This window comes from Myotis lucifugus, unplaced genomic scaffold (assembly GCF_000147115.1).
Source record: "Myotis lucifugus unplaced genomic scaffold, Myoluc2.0 scaffold_80, whole genome shotgun sequence".
In the NCBI taxonomy this organism is placed as follows: domain Eukaryota; kingdom Metazoa; phylum Chordata; class Mammalia; order Chiroptera; family Vespertilionidae; genus Myotis; species Myotis lucifugus.
The window spans coordinates 4,342,262-4,363,749 of record NW_005871128.1 but is presented as its reverse complement, the minus strand read 5'-3'; the positions used below and the strand labels follow the sequence as shown (position 1 = coordinate 4,363,749).

The 21,488-nt window shown below is 34.3% G+C and overlaps 1 protein-coding gene across 2 annotated transcripts in view; it reads left to right on the top strand.

Annotated features, from left to right (window-relative positions):
* Positions 1–21,488, top strand: part of KHDRBS2 (KH RNA binding domain containing, signal transduction associated 2) — a 513,200-nt gene that overhangs the window by 53,917 nt on the left and 437,795 nt on the right. The gene's annotated exons all lie outside the window — the stretch shown is intronic.

The window sequence follows — 21,488 nt, the reverse complement described above, 5'->3', positions numbered from 1 at the left end:
GTTGCTGTAGTCTGCTCAAAACAATCCTATATAATAAAAAGGCTAATGTGCAAATAGACCTAACAGCAAAATAACCTGTCACTATGACGTGCACTGACCACCAGGAGGCAGACGCTCAACACAGGAGCTGCCCCCTGATGGTCAGTGCGCTCCCACAGGGGGAGTGCCACTCAGCCAGAAGCCCTGAGCTGGGCTCATGGCTGGCTAGCACAGCAGCAGTGGTGGGAGCCTCTCCTGCTTCCGTGGCAGTGCTAAGGATGTCCACCACTAAGGATGCCCAGCTGCCAGCGCTAAGTCGTCAGTTGGATATCCCCCAGGGCTCCTGGACTGCGAGAGGGCACAGGCTGAGCTGAGGGATCCCCCCACCCCCCAAGTGCAAGAATTTTGTGCACCTGGCCTCTAGTCTTTCATAAGAAGAAAAAAGTAATTACTCTATTACAAACTGAAAATCCCAGCTGAATCTTGGAGTTTTAATTTTTTAACCATTGATTTACATTTTAATTGTCTCTAGACATACATAAAGAGAATCTCCAGGTTTCATGAAGATCGTTATGTTTCTAATGCCAATGTGAAAAATATGAAACAAATATTTACATTTCTATTTAAATAAGCACATCTCAAATTGATATAATAATCATATTTCTCAATTAGTCAGATATATGATTAAGAGATTCTTTAATGAACATTGTGAATAGGTCACCAAAGTTATATTGAGGGACATATGATGAGAATAAGTGTATCCTAATTTTTAGATCTTAGAATTTTGACTAAGTTCAAATTTTAACCCCTTATTCTAAGGATGGACTCTGTCCAGTCTAGAAAACATGAAAGAAAGCAACACAGGGTAACTGTTGCAAGATTGGAGGGGTATGAAAACCCACCTGGATTGATCAGATTAGACCAGGCCTTCTAGATGAGGCTGTATGGGCATTTTGGGCATAATCCATTCTTGTGGGGGACTGACTGTATTGGCTGCTTAACAGCTTTCCTGGCTCCTACCTTCTAGATTCTGGTAGCATCTCCCTCAGTTATAAAGAACAAAATATTTCTGGACATGTCCCCTGGGAATGAAATCACCCTCAATTGAGAATTACTGGATTAGACAATATTAGAAGGAATATCAAAGAGAAGAATAGTCCAATCAGGGGTGATGAGCAAGCCAGGAGGAAATGTGTGTTTTTTTTTAAAAAATACTGATAGGTCAGATATGGATTCCTTTGAGAATGCAACTTTTCTTTCTATTGATATTTGGATGATGAGTCATTTTATCATCAAGTTTACTCACTGTTTTCTTTCACACATTTGAAGACATTATTCAGCTGTCGTTTGGCTTGCATGGCTATTTTTGAGAAGTTAGCTGTCAGTTCCCTATCAGTAAATTTCCTCTTTCCTCTAACTCAGCGGTTCTCAACCTGTGGATCGCGACTCCTTTGGCGGTCGAACGACCCTTTCACAGGGGTTGCCTAAGACCATCCTGCATATCAGATATTTACATTACAATTCATAACAGTAGCAACATTACAGTTATGAAGTAGCAACGAAAATAATTTTATGGTTGGGTCACAACATGAGGAACTGTATTTAAAGGGCCAGAAGGTGCCCTAACTGTTTGGCTCAGTGGATAGAGTGTCGGCCTGCAGACTAAAGGGTCCCAGGTTCGATTCTGGTCAAGGGCATGTACCTTGGTTGCGGGCACATCCCCGGTAGGGGGTGTGCAGGAGGCAGCTGATCGATGTTTCTCTCTCATCGATGTTTCTAACTCTCTATCCCTCTCCCTTCCTCTCTGTAAAAAATCAATAAAATATATTTAAAAAAAATAAAGGGCCAGAAGGTTGGGAACCACTGCTCTAACTACTTATATTAAATTTCTCTTTAATTTTTAATTTCATGTTGATGTTATCAGACATGAATTTGTTTTTATTTATCTTTCTTAGGATTGATTGGAATATTAAATGTGTGGATTGATGTCTTATCATTTTGGGGGAACCTCTTAGATATATTTCTTTCTTTTTTATTTTTTTGCTTTTACTCAGTTTTCTCTGTTCTTTGGACTTCAGTTACAAATTTATATTATACTCTTCCCTCTTCTTTCTATATCTCTTATACGCTCATATTTTCTTTATGCTTCTTTTTTTAAAGTCTCCCAAGTTCATTAGTTTTTAATTTAGGTATGTTTTATCAGCAGTAAATCTTTGTTTATTTTCTAATTTCATTATTTAATATTTATATTCTGAATACTGGTATTCTTTTACAAATCTTTAAATATAACAATTCCTATGTGAAATTTTTAGTTTCAGGTTTTTTCTCCATAAATATTGCCTGCCAGTCAGCTGCTGAAAATTTTCACTTCTGTGCTGCTTACTAGTCTGTGCCTGTTTTCTGTTGTTTGTGTTCTGTTCATATTGTGTTGTCTTATCTGTGTACATGATTTTCTTTGTTGCTGGATATTGTTATTAAAAATTACCTGAAGACATAATTATTTTTCTAGGATGATGATATCTCATTCCAATGAGAATATTCTTTTGCTCTGTTAGGTTCCCAGAGATTCAAAAATCATATTAATCATGTTTCAGGGCCTGAGATATTTCTGGATTGTTCAAACAACTAGCAGCCTGGCTGCCGTCCATTGAGGGCTGATTCCTTTTGGGATACCCTTACTCCTTTTGCACTGTACCCACCCTTGACTCCACATTTTTGTCTCTGTAGCTGGGGAGACAATCAACATGCTAATGGTCCCTTTTCTGTCTCTTCTGTGTTGGCAGATGTCAAGAGAAAACCCAAATGCTAACCTTTTCTCTCCAGATTTCACTCTTCTCCTGGGTCGTGGCCCAGTAATTACTTTCTTTTTTGTTAGTCCTTTATTGCTTTTAATATTTTATAGGTATTAGGTCTAGTAGGAGGATTGGTTCAAATTATCCAGTCTGCCACTGTGAAAGCAGAAGCCCTCTCCTAATGCCAATCAGTAATTAATTTTAAAACTTCATTTACTTAATCATTCAGGATTCCACATTTTGATGCTTTATGGTTCTGTGTATTATACTTTTTCCTTTAGGTTTTAAAAAATAAGTACTCATGATTATGAAAAGCAAACTATGTTCATGTTACTTATTTAAGACAATATGACACATTCTTTTAGAATCAAACTGTTCTAATCAAGACATCTGCTGGTCATTCTTCTAGAAAATGTCATTTTATTTATGAGCCTATTTCCAAATACTCTAGCTAGTATTTAATTCTCTGAACCCTTTGTATTTTGTTAATTCTTCTTATCACATATACCACATTGTATTGCCAATTATATGTTTGGAAACAGCTCCTCAGTAATAAAGATTGAATATCATTAATATGTACATCCACAGAGCCTACCATAGCATCTGGAATTTAGTAAGTCCACACTAAATGTTTAAATAAATTAAAAACATAACTTTTACTTCTATGTCAGAAATGTTCATCAAGAATAAGCAATGAACTGACATTGGATATAGACCTGCTGAATACAAAAACCACAAACCTGTTGTTAAAGGATCCTGTTTTTTTAAGCTTTATTTTTTTTCTGCTCCTTTAAATATAGAGTCGTTTGATCAAAAAGAATCTTGTGATTTTAGGTTTGTGGAGAGACTTGGTTTCCTTTTGAAAAGAGCACAGAGACATTTCCTCTGCATTATTTAAGTGCATGTATTATTCTCTTTGAATTTATTCAGTGTTCACAGTAATAAATGATAATGTGGTAAAGATGTTGAAGACAGCAAGAACATAGCCCCAGATTTTGTTCTTTGACACCTTATTTTTTAATCAGATCATTTCTTTTTGAAAAGATATGAAAATTTCAGGCCATATAATTTTTATAGTCCACCTGCTCTTGATATCAGCTCCTGTAACTACTGCGACTTATTTGAGGTCCTTGATTTTAATAATAGTACTTGGCTCTTCGGAGATTGAAAATTAAGGATGCCTGGGAAAATGTGTCTAGGTACATATGTCAGGCTCCTTATATCCAGCCAAGGTTGAGGGATGCAGATTCTAAGTCTAATCAAGTCTACCCCATTTTGTTTGAAACTTGCTCTTCTTCCATTGGGAGAAAACTATATAAGCTCTGCATAATTGGAAAAAAGAAAGAAGGAAGGAAAATAAATATATTCAAATATTTTAAAGAAAGAGGATCCAATCTTATCTGTGTGATTTTTTTGCTTTGCTTCCTGAGACCACCAGTGTCACTATGAATCATTATAATGAATCCAATGGAACTTCAGTCCCCAGAGACCTTTAAAAAAATACATTTTAAATGCTGAGGGCATCTTATTTAGTTAGCTATTTTAGACCCCTAACCTTTAAATGGTCTATTGTATATTAACATTTCTTTGTATTTCATAAGAATTTTTAGATTTCATGTTTAAAAAAAACAGATTAGATGTGCTTTGCTGAGAAATTTTAAAGGTCCACTGAATAAATCATTGTGTCACTAGTTTTATTTAGAAGTAGCACTCAACCTTATTCTTGATCATATTATTCAGCCTTTTGTTGAATGATTTCAATTTGTTACTGAATGTTACATGTAGCTGTGTAAATGTTTTTCTGTACAGTGATTCTTATACTTGAAAGTCAGCTTTACTGAGTTATTTTGGGATTTAACTATAAAACCCAAAAGGATTCTTAAATCAAATTTTTTATAACTCATGTACAACTCATATGGCTTATGGTGAAACCAAGATTAAAATGTTGAGTCCAGCCAGCATATGATCAACTTAACATGTATGAAAATACTATGTCTAAAGTGTTTAAAAACCTAAAAAATTATGCAATGTCATTTTTAAGTGTTATTTGTAAATAAAATACACATTTTATTGAGAAATAGTTTGTGGCATATAAATGATAATAGAACCTTAAATTTATCTTCAAATGTCTTGTATTAATCAACAAGCTGAAATTCCTGAGTGACTTGCATCATTGAAATATTATTTATGTTTTAAAGAAAATTCCAATTTAGTAAATAAACCAACACTATAAAATCATTTAGTAGATTAAGAATATTTTAGTGGATTAAGGAAGATTATGCATAAATCTGTAAATTTGGAATGGTTTAAATAACCTACAAAAATATTATTTTTTAATTTCAATATTATATGTATTATTTTTTAAATGGACATTTTCTATTTACTATGTTTGGAAAGACTTCTTCCCAGTACCTGCTCTGTCTTTTCATATGAAAAAATCTTCAATGACTTTACACAGGAGATGGCTCTCACATTCCTAAGTCACTTATCTCTGGGAGGAGGACTTAGTAGTTCAGGAAGAATTTGAGCAATCAAACCCAGCTTCTATCTCCTCCTCCTACAGCAAGCATGTCAAACTCACAACAAATATTTTTAGGGCCCAGCCAACATAACGGTATGTAAGAAATATTTTAATAAAAATTTCATAACTTAATTTTTACAATATCCTGTTATACATAATTATTAATAACGAACTACAAGGTTCGCTAATGACTGATTAATATAATTGTGTTGCATTCATTTCCCTTACGTGCCTTAGGCGCAGGTGCACCATTTCTCTCCACTAATACTAGCAGCGAATATTCTAGCAGCCTATTGCCACATCATCAGTCTTGGACTGACTTGTTTGGTGTGCGCAACAGGAAATATTTCGCTTTAGGAGAACAAGAAAAATAGGTTTATTTGCGTTACGCTTATTAGTTTGTGCAGTTATTCAGTGACTGGTAAGTTAATGTTCAAGAAAAAGTATTAATTTTCATTAAAATTTTCTATTATTTTTTGTTAATGATTACTCATTTATTTCAGCCCTTTGTATTCAGCATGTCTCTATCAAAATAAACCTACATTTCTATGAAAATTGAAGCTTTTGTTTTTTTGTGGCCCACATCAACTTAAATCTTGTTTATTTGGCCCATGTTAGCCTTTGAGTTTGACATGCGTGTTCTACAGACACTCTCCCATAGGAAATGTGTGTTTTTCTCTCTCTGTCATGCCCTAGTACTTAATGGGCAACACTTCCCACCCAATGAAGAGGTGATGAAGCACAGCATGTGAATCGGTGAGGAGATAAGGGATGTGGAATTCTAGGGTTCAGAATTGGAAAACTCACTTGCTTGTATTAATGTTATCATTTTGAATTTCTAGTTTATCAGTAATAACATGATATTTTGGCCTTTCTACTGCCTCACTTTTATTTATCAACTTGAATATCTATAGGGAAAAATAATGCTTTCTATTGGAACCCTCTTAGCTTTCTAATACAACAATGTCAAGTTCAAAGAAATTGTGATTTTTATATTTTTTAAAATTTTCTTTCACTTATGTCTTGATTTGTATGTATAACTCTATCCCTAAATTAAGTGAATGAATGAACATTGTCAGTGACAAATAAAGAAAATATTATTTTGGGTGTTGTTGGGTTTTGTGCATTCAAGTTTGAAAGAAGTGGAACTGAGAGGAAATAGATTATTGTGATCTGTTTGGGTGGGGAGGAGAGTATAGGTGAAAGTACCTATTGTCCAGTGAAATTTTGCTCCTGTGGGTCAAATGTGTATGTGACAGAAACTTGCTAGATGCTGCTTAGCCAATTTCCTCTTTCTGGACAAAAAGAAAAAAGGAAAACAACTGCCTAGGTCTCCCTTTCATATCAGCTGCAGCTGTGTGAGTGAATTCTGGTCAAACGGATGTGAGTGACAATGATGTGAGCCATTTCCAGGCATGCTTCTTGTTCCTTTTCCAGTGCCTCCAGTCAGCTGCTTTTCTTTATGATGCCCAGGTTATACGTTTTTGTTATCTGAGGCAGGATTGGCCTCATAAGATCATACTCAGCCTTTTCCAAGAGTTGACTTTTAAGTAGGTTTAGAGTTCAGGTACCTTACTATTTCTAGGCAGTTTTATTCTCTGAAATTTTATATTATTACAGCTTCTTAGGGTTACAGTCTTATTTTGTATTAAAATAATTCCATAATATATCAACATTTCATACATACATTTGTATAATCATAAACAGTGGTTCCAATATGATATATAATCCCTTTCTGCATTGGTGAGATGGTATAAAATGTGTGTATTGGAGTTCAAAAAATAAAACATACCAGCAGTCACAGCAATGATATACTTTACACAAGGAAATTTTACCATGGAGGCATTTTCTGCAATATAAATCAAAACTCAAAAGTAAATAAGTGAAGCATCAAACGGGATAGAACAGGATTTGACTATACAAAGAGAAATATCTGCAAAGGATAGAAGACAAGGCTGTCCAATTTGCCGTGGACAAAATCTTACAGTTTGCCTAGAGGCCCGATGCCTGAAATTTGTGCAAGGGGCTTGGCCCTCCAGCCCCGCTGCCTCAGCCCTCGCAGCCCCGGCTTCGTCCGGAAGGTCATCTGGACGGTCATCCGGACGGTCGTTCTGCTGTTCGGTCTAATTAGCATGTTAGCTTTTTATTATATAGGGTAGTTATTTTTGAAATACATCTTATACTTAAATTAAATGCCAAAGTATTTTATCATCATGTGTGTCTCTTGGCATACTAGTAAAGCCTATTTGAGAAAACAAACACACATAAGACATGTAAGTTATTCATTTTCTATTACAATGGAGATATATGGTCCAGACTTATTTCATCTTTGAAATTTTATGACTACTGGCTTCCCCCCCTCTATGATCCCACTAAATCCATTCTATCAAGGGCCAGTTCTTCCCTTTATAATTTTGTTTGCATTGTATTTTACTTTCAAAAGAATTTAATGTTCCAGGAAGATGTTATTTGATAAAGACTACACATTATCTGTTTAGGTAAAGATTGATGTTTTCAAGAATTCAGATGATTAATTTATGACATAAGTTTGTTTTGGGGAGATAGCCCAATATAATAGATAAACTGAAGGGGATTTTTAGAACTGTGTGTTTTTTTGCACATATTTGTATTTATTTATTTTATTTTTTTAAAAATATACTTCTACTGACTTCAGAGAGGAAGGGCGAGGGAGAGAGAGATAGAAACATTAATGATGAGAGAGAATCATCAGTTGTCTGCCTCTTGCACGCCCCCCCTCCCCCTCTGGGGATCGAGCCCTCAACCCAGGCATGTGCCCTGGCCAGGAATCAAACCAAGACTACCTGGCTCATAGGTTGATGCTCAACCACTGAGCCACACCTGGCCAAGCTGCACATATGTGTATTTAGAGAAAGAAAAAGGGAGAAAGAATTTAGGTTGGGTTTGAAATTTGCATAGCTTTGCTTTTTTTAAATTTTGAGTATTAATTATAGATCGAATTTTGTAGTACTGTAAGAAAAATTCATTAGTTTAGTCATCTATACCTGGGCCTGACTTTCTACTCCATCGATAGAGAATAACTCTGGGAGAGGTTCTTAACCTCATGTTTAAAATTATTGAAATGAAATCAGTGATTGTGTTATGATTGTTTATTGAATCAGTATGTTAATTTATTCATGTTCAGGTTGTTCTCTGATAAAGTAATTTTCCCTGTGATTTACTCTTAACTGGGAACACCTGAAGAAATATTACATTTGTAGAAATATTATTTGTTGAGGATTTTAATAATACTAAAATAATATGCTATTTATTTTCTATGGTGACTAGCACCTATAAGTGTTTACCAGGAATTTATTATTCAACCCACAGAATTCTTAGGAATCTCATCTTTATTTTCTACTGTTCAATCCAATAGAAATAGGTGGTCTGAGATTCTCTTGAGAATAATTTTTCTCACCAGATAAGTAAAAGCCAGACTGTTTTTCAATATTTAGATATTAGTTCTAAATGGTATTTTGTTTTTGCATTATCAATACCTAATGGTGGTGTGGTGGTGCATGTGTGTGGGCACATGTGAGCAAACACTTTTATATACAGATGAGGTATGTATGACCTTATACAGCACTTTGAAGAATGGCCTGTAAATCACCAAAAATGAAGCTAATCTGCTTCCACAAAATAATATGGTCTGCCTCCATTATTCTCTGTCTTTGATTCTTCTCTTCAAAGCTCTTTCCCTTTGCCTGATGTTTCCCACCACCAGAAAGGAGAGTGGTGGGGTGAGAGATACTTAAAAACATGCTTTGCTATTCCTACCATCCATCTCTTTTTCAAGGAATCACTTACTACTTTTTCTTGTTATTTATTTTTAAAATTTTTATTTTTCAATCACAATTTATTTTCTGTATGATTTTGTATTGTTTTCAATTATCTTTTAAAATAATTGTTGCATGGAATTCTCAAAATATAGAGATGGCAGTATGTTTAATAATATGAAAATCATTGGAGGTTACAGATGTCAAAGATAGCTTACCTTCATATAAGGGTTAGATAGCAATAAGAGTTCTGTGGATTAAAAACAGATTTTTGGGGTTTTTATTATGTACTAGAGGCCTGGTGCATGAATTCATGAACCAGTGGGGTCCCTCAGCCTGGTCTGCAGATAGGGCCAAAACTGGTTCTCCCACATCCCCTGAGGGGTCCTGGATTGCGAGAGGGCGCAGGACAGGTCGAGGGACCCCACTGGTGCACGATTGGAGCCAGGGAGGGATGTGGGAAGTTGGCCAGCTGGGGAGAGACCGCAGGACGGCTCTAGGGCATGTCTGGCCCATCTCGCTCAGTTCCAATGGGCCGGACCCCAGCAGCAAGCTAACCTACTGGTCAGAGCATCTGCCCCCTGGTGGTTAGTGCACGTCATAGTGACTGGTTGACCAGTCAACTGTCTGCCCCCTGGTGGTCAGTGGACATCATAGCGACTGGTCAACTGTATGCCCCCTGGTGGTCAGTGCACTTCATAATGAGTGGTTGAGTGACCTTAGCATATCGTTAGCATATTACGCTTAGATTGGTTGAATGGCTGACCAGATGACCAGACACTTAGCATGTTAGGCTTTTATTATATAGGATACCTTTCATTTGTTGTAAAGCTTTGTTTAAATTTAAAATCCATTTTCACATGGATTTCCACTTTGGCTTCAGGAAGTTTTTGAGATGAATTGGTGGAGTTTTTATCCACTTACCTCTAAGGCTTAAAAGTATCAGGTTTTGTAATTTAAGGGTACTGCTCCCATTTCTTTCACAGTTCCTGAGCTAATTCTAGAAAAGCCAGCAGTCTTGCTTGTCATAGAAACCAAAGTGGCCTTTGAGTTTGTGGTTAGATATTTTTAACGCATATTGGAGTACATGTCTGGATAGCAAATTATACCATTTAAAATAATTAATTTTGATGTTATTGATATATATATATATATATATATATATATATATATTGGATAATCTAATTTTTATATATGACATACAGAGTCCTTTATGCATTGTTTTATTCACTGATGTGTCTCAGTTATTTTGAACAATGCCTATCATATAATAGACACTCAAAAATATTTGTTTAATATACAAAATAATGTCTTAAATATGGGTGAGAGAAGTTTGACAATAGCAACTGTGGGATTATTTAATCTGTTTCTGCTCATTGCTTATTTGTATGCTATTTTTTTCTGCCAATAACATTTTTATTACTTTATAATATAAATTATTTCTGTATGTGTAGGTAGAAAATAGATAAAAATGGTTAGGTAGGAGGTTTTGTTAAATGGTGCATACTGCCTGGCCAGTGTGGCTAAGTGGTTGAGTGTAGACTATGAACCAGGATGTCAGGGCACATGCCCAAGTTGCAGGCTTGATTCCCAATAGGGGGCATGCAGGAGGCAGCCAAACAATGATTTTCTTTCTTTCATTATTGATGATTCTCTCTCTCTCTCTCTCTCTCTCTCTCTCTCTCTCTCTCTCTCTCTCCCTCCCTCATCTCCCTTCCTCTCTGAAATCAATAAAAATATATTTTTAAATGGTGCATACTGCCATACTGCCTCTGCCGTGCCTTGGGTGTCTGGACATGAAGAAGATAACACTCATAGCAGTGTGTGAACATGTGAAGTTAAACAGCTACACTCAGCAAGCCAGTAGGGGGAAAAACCACATCCATCCATCCATCCATCCATCCATCCCTGTCTGTGCATCTGTATGTCTATCTATGTATCTATCAATCATCTATCTATTTATATGTGTATTACATCTATTACATAGGATACATATTATTTCAGACTTGAATATGGATATGTATGTGAATATGCATGTACATAATTATTTGTATCCTGAAAATATTTTTAAATGAAGCTGGGAAGATTGAGTAATGTCTTAGCTATATAAGGGTAAAGAGATAAATGAGGTCAGGGGAGTTGCTGAGTTTCTAATTTTGGCGTACCAACAGATTATAAAATTGAATTAGGAAGTCAATTATTACTTTGGTGTGGGAAACAGAACACAGTTACTGAAAAAGTAACAGCCAAATTCCTACTCACTGATTATAAAATTTTGGAAATGGTATAACTATTATAAAATACTATTTCAACTGTAATGGAATGAGTGTACTAATTAGAGTGTATAATTAAAGTAAGCACAAAGCCCTACATTTAGTGCCAGTTATTTTTAAATAAAGTTATTTTCACATATAGCTTGGAAATTACATCCTAAAAAACAAATACGTATTTCATGTGCATTTTAAGCAACTATATAGAATTTTTGACCCAACAGGTTATTTAAAGATGACTTTTTGAATATCCATAAAAAACATTTCTGGAATCAAGGAGACAAATTACACGCCCCTGAAATATCCTTGTGTCATTAATTTTATGAAAGTGTATAACTTTGAAATGTGTAAACATCAACATAACTGAACATTAGCTATCTTTTATAAAAATAGTTTTCTCCCCTAATATCTCTAGGCATTATGCATAAATGCCTTTATAATAGTGATTCATGGTTTAAGGTTATAGGGTAGACTCTGTTATTCTTCTAATCTATTTGGCCAAAGCAAAAGTGAAAGTTTAATTCTCAAATTAATATATTTTAGTTAGAAGCATGTATTTTCCCCTGTGTAGTTCATTTTCTCTATTATTTGAATTAGCTAGATGTCATCTATGTGATGTCTTAAAGTATCTTGGACATTTTAATGTGAACTGCACCCAATTGTTCGAAACATCTTTAAAAATTCATAACCCTTTCTTACAAATTTCAAAATGTCTTTCAAATGTCTGCCACATTTTAATTATACCTTTTCTGTTCTATTTTGAATATAAGCTTCTTTCATGTGTTTACATAAGATTAGAATTTTTATCCCCACACTAAAATCTGTATTTATAAATTCATGGACTTTTTCTCTACTAAGCACACTAGAGGGCTTTCATGTTTATTAGTCTGAAAGACCAAGCTCAGGAAAGCTCATTTTTAATGCTTAGTGTGATAAATACTTGAATTGGCAAATGTGTGTCTTACTAGAGGAGCAAACTCCTTCAGGACCCATTATTTCCAGAAGCAGTGCTCTTAGAGTAATCTTAAAGAACACTTCCCGTAAATGATTGATGATATATTGTATATGTACCAGTTAGAATTCATGTTGATTTGATTGTACCACAGTGTTTCCTCAGTAAAATACAGGTTTTCAGAAATACAGATTGATCTATGTTCACAATTGAGTTTGCAAGTTTTACCTTGATATTATGATACATATCTTTATCACATTTGCCTCAGGTTGTGATTAAATTTTAGGGAAAAACATAAGACTGTTAAATTTGCTTACATATCCAAGGGGGACCTTGAAATTAACTTTATATGACAAATTCACTTATTATAATCTAATACCCCCTTTTTGAGGGAAATGTTCCTGTTCTGAATCCCTGTTCTGATTCTTTCCCATAAGATAAAAAGCTTAAATAGTTGCTTTAATTATTGTACAAGTTCTTTGATCGTTGTGATTTTTACCTTGCATGATGGAATGCATAAGGTCTAAGCAGGTTATCATCAACCTGCTACCATCCTTATTAGACCTGGGCCAGGCGGGTCCTGCTCCGAGCTTTATGCCTTACAGAAGCCCCTTATGGTTCTTATCAGGTTGTGCCTTTCTCGTGGGGCAAGGATTCTTATAGGGTCAATTCGTTTTGACCATCTAAAGTCAGAATGTCCACTCTCAGTCTCTAGAACATTCTCTGAAAACTCAAAGTCCCTGCCTATTTGGCCCCAAGCCCACTTCTAGGGCCTATTTAAAAATGTTCCTTGGGTCCATCTTTCTGAGAGCAGACCTCACTGCTAGTGTATGAAAATTTGGCTTGTAGGATTCCAAGGCATGCTTTGTGCCGGGGATGTATGACTGAAACTTGGCTATCTGGTCTGGGTGTTCATCTTCCTATGGACAGACCACACTATAGATGTGCAGGCCCAGAGTGAAAGAATCCCAAGACATGGCTGTCTGCAGGGATGGATTTGGTGGTGTGGAATGGACATCCACACAAATGGAGGCATGGCCTTGAGCAGTGCTAGATAGAGCGGAGAATGTGTCTGGCTCTTCCTATACCATGTTCTTTCATAGAACTTGGAAGAGTACTAGACATCTAAATTCTACCAGACCATTTAGAAGTATGCTGACTAAGAAGTAATGAATAGCAATACCAATATTAAGTAAAAAGGTCTATTTGTAAAGTAAGAAGAATAGGATACATTTTACAGTTTCTGAACTTGGTTTATAACTTCTAAGTATTTAGACTTATGGTATAGGTAAGGGTTTCTATTTGCACTACTGTCCCAGGTCCTGCAAATGGTAGGAGTTGGTCTTGATAGAGGTTCCAAATTCGGTTTTCTAAAAGCAAATTTCTTTTTATTAGAGACTTGCATTCTTTTTTTAATAGAATTTTAGATCCTACAGGAAACTTTGAGGTCATTTCGTCCACTCCAAAATAAATGGAAAATCACTTTGTAGAGTCCCCAGTTCTTATTCTGCCTCTGTTTTAATCCTTTTAGACACAGACAACAACTTACAAGTCAGTGCTTCTACTTATATCATTAATTTAAATTAAAAAATAATTTCTAATAGTCCTTTTATTTTTTTCTCCATTTGTTCATATGAAATAGAGATAGGGCTCAGTGTCCCGACTCTCCAGTCTACACCTAGAATTAACGCTGGGCCCATTTTGTCTGCACTGAGACTTTTCTCTGGGGATGAGAAGTCATGGATTTTTCTTAGTTGGACTGTGCATACCTTATGTATTTTTATACACCCCATTCATTTTTATATTCATTCAATGAAGATTTATTGAGTGTCCAATGCCCAAGGGCTTTTTTACATTCCTTAGCTCAGAAAATATTCTCAGAGAGCTGTCATTATTTCACAGTATTAATTTAATTTTACTACAATAAAAAAAATTAGCTCTGCTTTATAAGAAATGTGTTTGTTTTTCTAGGGGAGTTTTGTTTGGTGACTAAGACATTTCTCATTCAGGCATTGCTTCTTCCTTAAATTTATTTTATTAAAAACTTAGCTGATAGGGAAGAATATTGTGATTATACTCCCTCTTCCAAAGACTATGTGGTGGGAAATAAGATTAATGGATTGTTAAGAAAATGTAAATGTTAAAATGCAATTGATATAGAAATCTTAAGGAAGTCACGCCAAAATTTTAAAACTAATTAAAAAATAGCAAAGTTCCAGGATACAAGATCATACAAATATAAATTGTATTTCTATATCAGCAGAGAAGGATCCAAAAATGAAATAAAAAATAATTTCATTTATAATAGCATCAAAAATAATAAAATTCTTAGGAATGAGTTTTTTAAAAGGAGTTGTAAGACGTATGCTGAAAAATCACAAAACATTGTTGAAAGACATCAAAGCAGACCTAAATAAAAGGAAATGAATCACATTTTTATGGTTTTAAAGGCTAAATACTGATAAGATGACACTATATTGACCTACATATTTAATGAAATACCTTCCAAAATTCCAGCTGTCTTGCATAAACTGGCAAAATAAACATAAAATTTATATTGGCATCCAGGGATCTATAGCCAAAACAGCCATGAAAAAAATAAGCAAATTTAGAAAACTCACACTTAATGATCTCAAGACTTACTATAAAGCTATATGAATGTCAATGGTATTAACATTATGTCAGACAGATATATCAGTGGGATAGTTTTCAAAGTATAGAAATATACCTTCATATTATGGTCAATTGATTTTTGACAAGGACATTCAATGTGGAACAACTAGTTTCTCAACAAATGGTGGTGGTACAATTAATTTTTAAAAAGTAGAAATAACCCAAATGCACATCAAGTAATGAATGGATAAACAAAATGAGATATAGTCATACAATGGAATATTATTTGACCCTAAAGAGCAATATAGTATCGGTACATGCTGCAGCACAAATAAACCTTAAACATTATGCTAAGTGAAAGAATCCAGGCACAACAGGTACATATTGTGTAGCTCCACCTATATGAAAAGATCACACTCAATTCTATTTAAATACCTTCTGTTGTTGACATATTAGGAATTTTTATCTTCAATTAGTAATAGCTCACCTTTATTCAATTCTGCAAAATTGATTTTTAAACACAAGGAATGCCTAATGCAATTAGGCTTTTGAACAGGCTTGAAAATAAATGAATACAAATTCAAGCACACGAGGTATTGTATTTCTATAAAATTAGTTTAACTGGAGAATAAATGCTGATTTAGATAAATATCACAATAAAAGTCTGCTCAAACATGGTCTTTTAATTTGAACCTAGACAATGAAGATTGAGCTGCTACTGATTTTGAATGTTTTTCTTGTTTTTTTTTAAAACTTTTTTTGAAAGTATTACATATGCCCTCCTCTTTCCCCCCACTGTATGTGGTTTTATTTGTATTAAGATAGTATATCTCAAGATATCTTTGGCAAAAGTAAAATCTCTCAGTTATTTTTTTTCTTATAAATATGGGATATATGTTCTATTCATGCTCTAGAAATAAATATGGTTAATATGAGTATGAGAATTTCAGAAATAAATTAGTAATGACTACAGACTGCTTCTGCTTAACATTAGTAATTCATTTTTAAAAAGCAAATAAGTTGAATAAAAAGGCTGAGAGATTATTTTCTAACATTTTACATAAAAATTATAATGCATGACATGTCAACCAATTTCCTAAAATATAACCAAAATTACAGTTAAACTACATAAAGGTAATAAGAGATATTGGGTTGTAAAAATGCAAAAAAATGTCACTTAATGACCACTAAACAATAAGGTTGTACAAAAAAAAGTTGCTTTGAATACTTACTGCCTCTTTCAGAGGTCACTCTCATTTTCTTTATGGTTTTCAAAACATGTACATGAGATTAAAACTAATCCAGATTATAAAAATGTTGTATTGCATTTTGTGGAAATATATATGAATTTTAAAATGTGTCATTGTGTCATAGAAATAAATATATGTTTTCCTATGTAAACAACAATCTAAAGATCTTTATATTGGAAGTCACATATATTCTATGTTTGTTTCTTTTTTCAATTAAAAAACAAGAGACAGTTTTTTAGAAAAATTTATTTGAACAATTTGATGATTAGGCCTGATGGTGTGTAATGAGTGCTTGGAATAAAAAAAAAAAGTGTGATGTGGTCTCTGACCTCTAGAAGTCACAGTTTAATGAGAAAACACTTGTAAATAGCACATTACAAAGTGATGCAAGTGCTGTATTTTAAAACTACAAAGTGGTAAGGGAAACCTGGGATGGGGTAAGCATGCAAAATGAGCAGGGCCTGCATTAAAAAAAGAGTAATCCTTCATTGGTCAGAGGAAGAAGAAAAGATCATAAGCAAAGCCTGAGACTCTCAAAGCACATGGTTTGCTTAGGGTATGTGTGAGGATAGAATGCAATGTTTCCCTCAGGATGTCAAAAAGTAAACTAGAATGTGGCAAGAGACAGTAAAGGAATGGTTGATCAATTTTTAGTGGCAGGAAAATAATCAAGAATTTCACCTTTAGATAATGAGAAACAGGTAAGTGTCAGAATAGCCACACTCATTCATTCAACAAAGGAAATTCTAATGTTCAGTATAACCAGGAAATAAACAAAACTCAAATACCACATTCCAGTAGCAAGGAGAAATATGCAATGCTCAAGTCTGTGTTTACAAAGACAGCTTGGATGTCAAAGACAAGTTGTGCATGGGTCCTCAGGGAAACTGGCTCCTGCCATTGGTGAAAATGATGGCAAAGGGGAGGGAGCAGTGGCAGAGCAGCTGCAGGGAGAAGCTGGATTTGAGAGGAGCTGCAAAGATGGAATCAGTATAACTTGAAGACTACTGCACGTAGAATGGTGAGGACCAGGGAGTACTAATGCTCAAGATTTGTGTTCTTGATTTTGGGTGACTAGGAATAATGTGGTGGAAAGGAATACAGGGCGAGGATAGTCTTTAGAGTTAAGACGAATTCACTTTGAGGTGTATGAGTTTCATATGTCTTGGAAATTTTAGAGTGGATATGCAAGAGTAAGACGTTGAAGAGATTTAAAACTCAGGAAGGTTGTTTGGGCTTGATGTCTGAAAAGATGGAAGATGGTAGATGTGGATTGTGACAGCGGATAAATTCAACTGAAGGTGTGCTTAATTCAGGTCAACTCAAAGACAGTGATTTAGGTCCTAAGTTAGAAAGGAAGGGGGAAAATGTTATCAAATTAAAGGACCTGCAGTACAGGTAGGTCTCAAGGAGGGTTTAGGAAGGCAATGAATCAGAGTAGCAGTAGGTGGAAGCTTCATATTTACTTGATACACATCCTCTCCACCTATTCTCTCCTAAATGTACTCCCAGTGACTGAACTTATTAGAAAGATCACCAGCATCCTTCTCTTGCCAAATCCAAGGGTCAAAATGCAGTTTTCATTACTAAACTTCTCTCTCCTCCTTCTGCCTCTCTCTTTCCCTTAGAGCATTGAGCTAGTCATACTTCTAAATTCATGTTATGGTATTATATAGTAGTTTTATGAAACAATTTCTTCTTTTATACGTTTTAATTTTTTTCTTATTTTACTGTTTTCATTTTCATCTTCTAGGAACTCCAGTTATACATATCTTGGTGAGAGGTAATTTCTCCTTTTGAAAAATAAGTGTTTGAAATTTGAATTTCTTTTATGATTAGTGATCTTGAGCATCTTTCCATATGCTTATTTCCCATTTGTGTGTCTTCTTTGGAATTTTAATTTTTTAAAAAAATACATTTTTATTGATTTTAGAGAGGAAGAGAGAGGAAGAGTGAGATAGAAACATCAATGATGAGAGGGAATTATTGATTGGCTGCTTCTTGCATGCCCCCCACCAGGGATTGAGATCTCAACCCAGGCATGTGCCCTTGACCAGAATTGAACCTGGAACCCTTCAGTCCGTAGGCCGAGCCAAACCAGCTAGGGCTGGCATTTTCATTTTTATTCATCCATGATCTTCCTATAATTGCTTTTCCACATAGGACCCAGCAGAGTTCCTACTATTTTCAGTGTCTTGAGAAACTCACTTTTATTATAGGGTTCTTCTAGAATACCTGGATTATGGGAATGTTTTCAGAATTCAGTTTTTTTTTCTTTTATTACCCTAGGTGCTCTTTCTTGTTTCTATAAGAGAAGTAGGTGAGATTCAAAAATTAAGCCATTAAAGGAAAATGGAAGTCATAGAAACACTTCCATTCTGTGGAATGTGCCTGATATATTTTGTAGAACAAAGTAGCAGAACTTTGTCAAATTAAGTTTATGCATAATTTATGAACGACAACTCTTCTTTTATGTACATATTCTAAAGAAATTCTCACACACCTTTTTCACTTCAAGATGGATCTAGTATGGGTAAAAGATATTTTACTGATTTATATCTAACATTTTGCCCAACAACAGAGGATATAAGCCCTTTTTATGTAATGTTCACAAATCCTGATTAAAAATATACAGTCATTTGGAAAACAGTGTAGAGATTCCTCAAAAAATAAAAAAATGTAATTACCATATGACCCAGCCATCTAATTCTGGGTGTATATCCAAATAATTAAAGCAGGACCTTGAAGAGATATTTGCATACCCTTGTTCACTGAAGAATTATTCACAATAGCTAGGAGGTGGGAACAACCCAAATGTCCATTGAGAGATGAATGGATAAAGAAAATGTGGTATATAAAAGGGAGCATTATGCAGATTTTACGAAGGAGGAAATTCTACCACATGCTACAACATGGATGAACCTCAAGGACATTATGCTAAGTGAAATAAGCCAGTCACAAAAAGAACAAATGCTGTTTTATTTCACTTATATGAAGTATCTAAAGTGATTAAAATTGTAGAAACAGAAAGTAAAAAAGGTGGTTGCCAAGGCTTGGGGGAGAGTGAGAGGGCAAATGAGTTTTTAATGGGTCTAGAGTTTCAGTTTGGGAAGATTGGTTGCATGACAATGTGAATATACTTAACACTACTGAACTGTATACTTAAAAATAATTAAGATCGTAAATAATGTCATGTGTTTTGACCACAACAAAAAATACCTTCTTACATAGCTTCCATCTGACTTACCCAGTGGGTGTATTGCAAGGTGAATGACCAGCATGATCAAAGGTTGACACTGTGTAATCACATAATCCTAGTATTGTGGGGATAACCTCTACAAATAAGTCAATGAATGCTAAAATAAATTCTTGAATAAATATATACAGTAAGGGACCAACAGTGAAAGGGGAACAGAAAATACTAAAATCTCTGAGCGGTCCTGTGGCTGAGCTGGTAAAAGTGCCTGTCTTGTAAAATCTATGAAGTTTAACATTTTTAAAAGAAGACAATTGTCCTGCCTTAATGTATTGAATATGTTTTCTCAATAATATAGCAGCCAATTTTAAATAGACTATATAAACAAGTATAAAAATGATTTAACACTTCTACCCAAAACTATTCAGTTATTGCTGAATGATAATGGGTGCCTTGCAATTTTTATGGATACCTATGTTGTCTAAATGTTCCACAGTGAGCATGCATTAATTATGAAATAAAAAAGAATTACTTTACAGTAAACATTTAAAAAATAAAGGTGATGTATACATCGTATTCACTGGTTTTAAAGCTAGGCTAGCTTGGCATATACTGTTCTGTGACTGTGTTGTTTACAAATGCGATTAATGAGCTATTAGTAGTGTAGATATATATGTAAGGACAGACAACTCCCCCAAACTATAAGAAGGGCAAAAGAACTATCAAACATTTTGAAAGTATAAAATTGAACAGAAAAAGCAGTGAACATGTTATTTCATTCAGGTCTATTTCTTGATGGAAAAGTTATTAATCAGAAATTGATCAAATTTCAAAATCTAAAAATGTCTAAGGTAGTTTTGTAGAAAGCGAACAATATCAGACATATTCAATTTATTTTTATGACAGAGTGACAAGGGGGAAGCTATACATTTAAGAGATTGGGAACTGAGCCAGCCTCTTCAGTGTGAACTGTTATAATTACCTTAGCAATCTAGGAAGTACAATGTTATGTAGGTGCATGTACCCAAAGGGCAGTGATCAAAAGTTTATTGTCAGTATCAGAAGACATAGTGAATTTTCTTTCTTTGCAGTTGTCAGGGTTTTGTATGTAATAATTATATAATGGATTGAAATTCTTAAATAGAGAGTGCTTCTTGGTTTAAAAAACAGTCAAAGTGACTTGTTAATACTCTGGAGTACAAAAGTAAGAATCTGATGCCATCATAGTAAGGAGAAATTATAGACATATTACAAATAACTTCTCTTCAGGTAGCTCAGTGTAAGATGATTGTTTTTAGGAAGATTATAGCATCTAACTGAAAAAGTATAAAATGACTTTACACAAACTATGCAGTGTGGCATTCATTCAGGCATTATCTGGTAAGAAATGTAATCTTAAACTTTTTTTTTTAATTTCACATGGATCAAATAAATAATATGCTGTAAGATTACTACCTGGAATGTTATAGGGATTTTACATATGCTATGGGAAAGATGTTAATTAAAAATTAAATAACAAAGAACAAAGCTGTTTTATAATGCAGTATTTCTCCTACCTGCAGAAGTAGTCAGCCCTTTAACAATAATTGTTAAACATGCAATATAACTTAATATGAATTAATTTCTCTATCTAAAAACTATCATCACTTATTTGTCTCAAAAATAACAGAAACAGGATATTGTTTCATCTATAAGAAAACTAAAAAACTGACACATTCATATTTTAATTTAGGGAGTGCTTTGAAAAAGTACAATTGACCAAAAGCAAGGAGAACATAAATTTTTATAGGTGACTTTATGCTAATAATAACTGTCCAATAATCATAAAATAAATAAGGGAAATGAATTTTCCAAGAATTCTTCAAAACATTGATTTTACATAGTGAATTCTATGAAGTGATTCTAGCTATATACATTCTTCTCACCATTTCATTTCTATTATTTTAGAACAACTCACCATCATTTCTCAACTAGATAAATAAAAGTTGGTTTTCTTGATTGCTTGCTCCCGGCTATGATGGGTTTTGCATATTACATCTGGTGTTATCTTTACAAGTAAAAATCAAGTATGGCTTCCTCCTTCATTTACCAAAACCGCCCAATGGCTTTCCATTATTCACA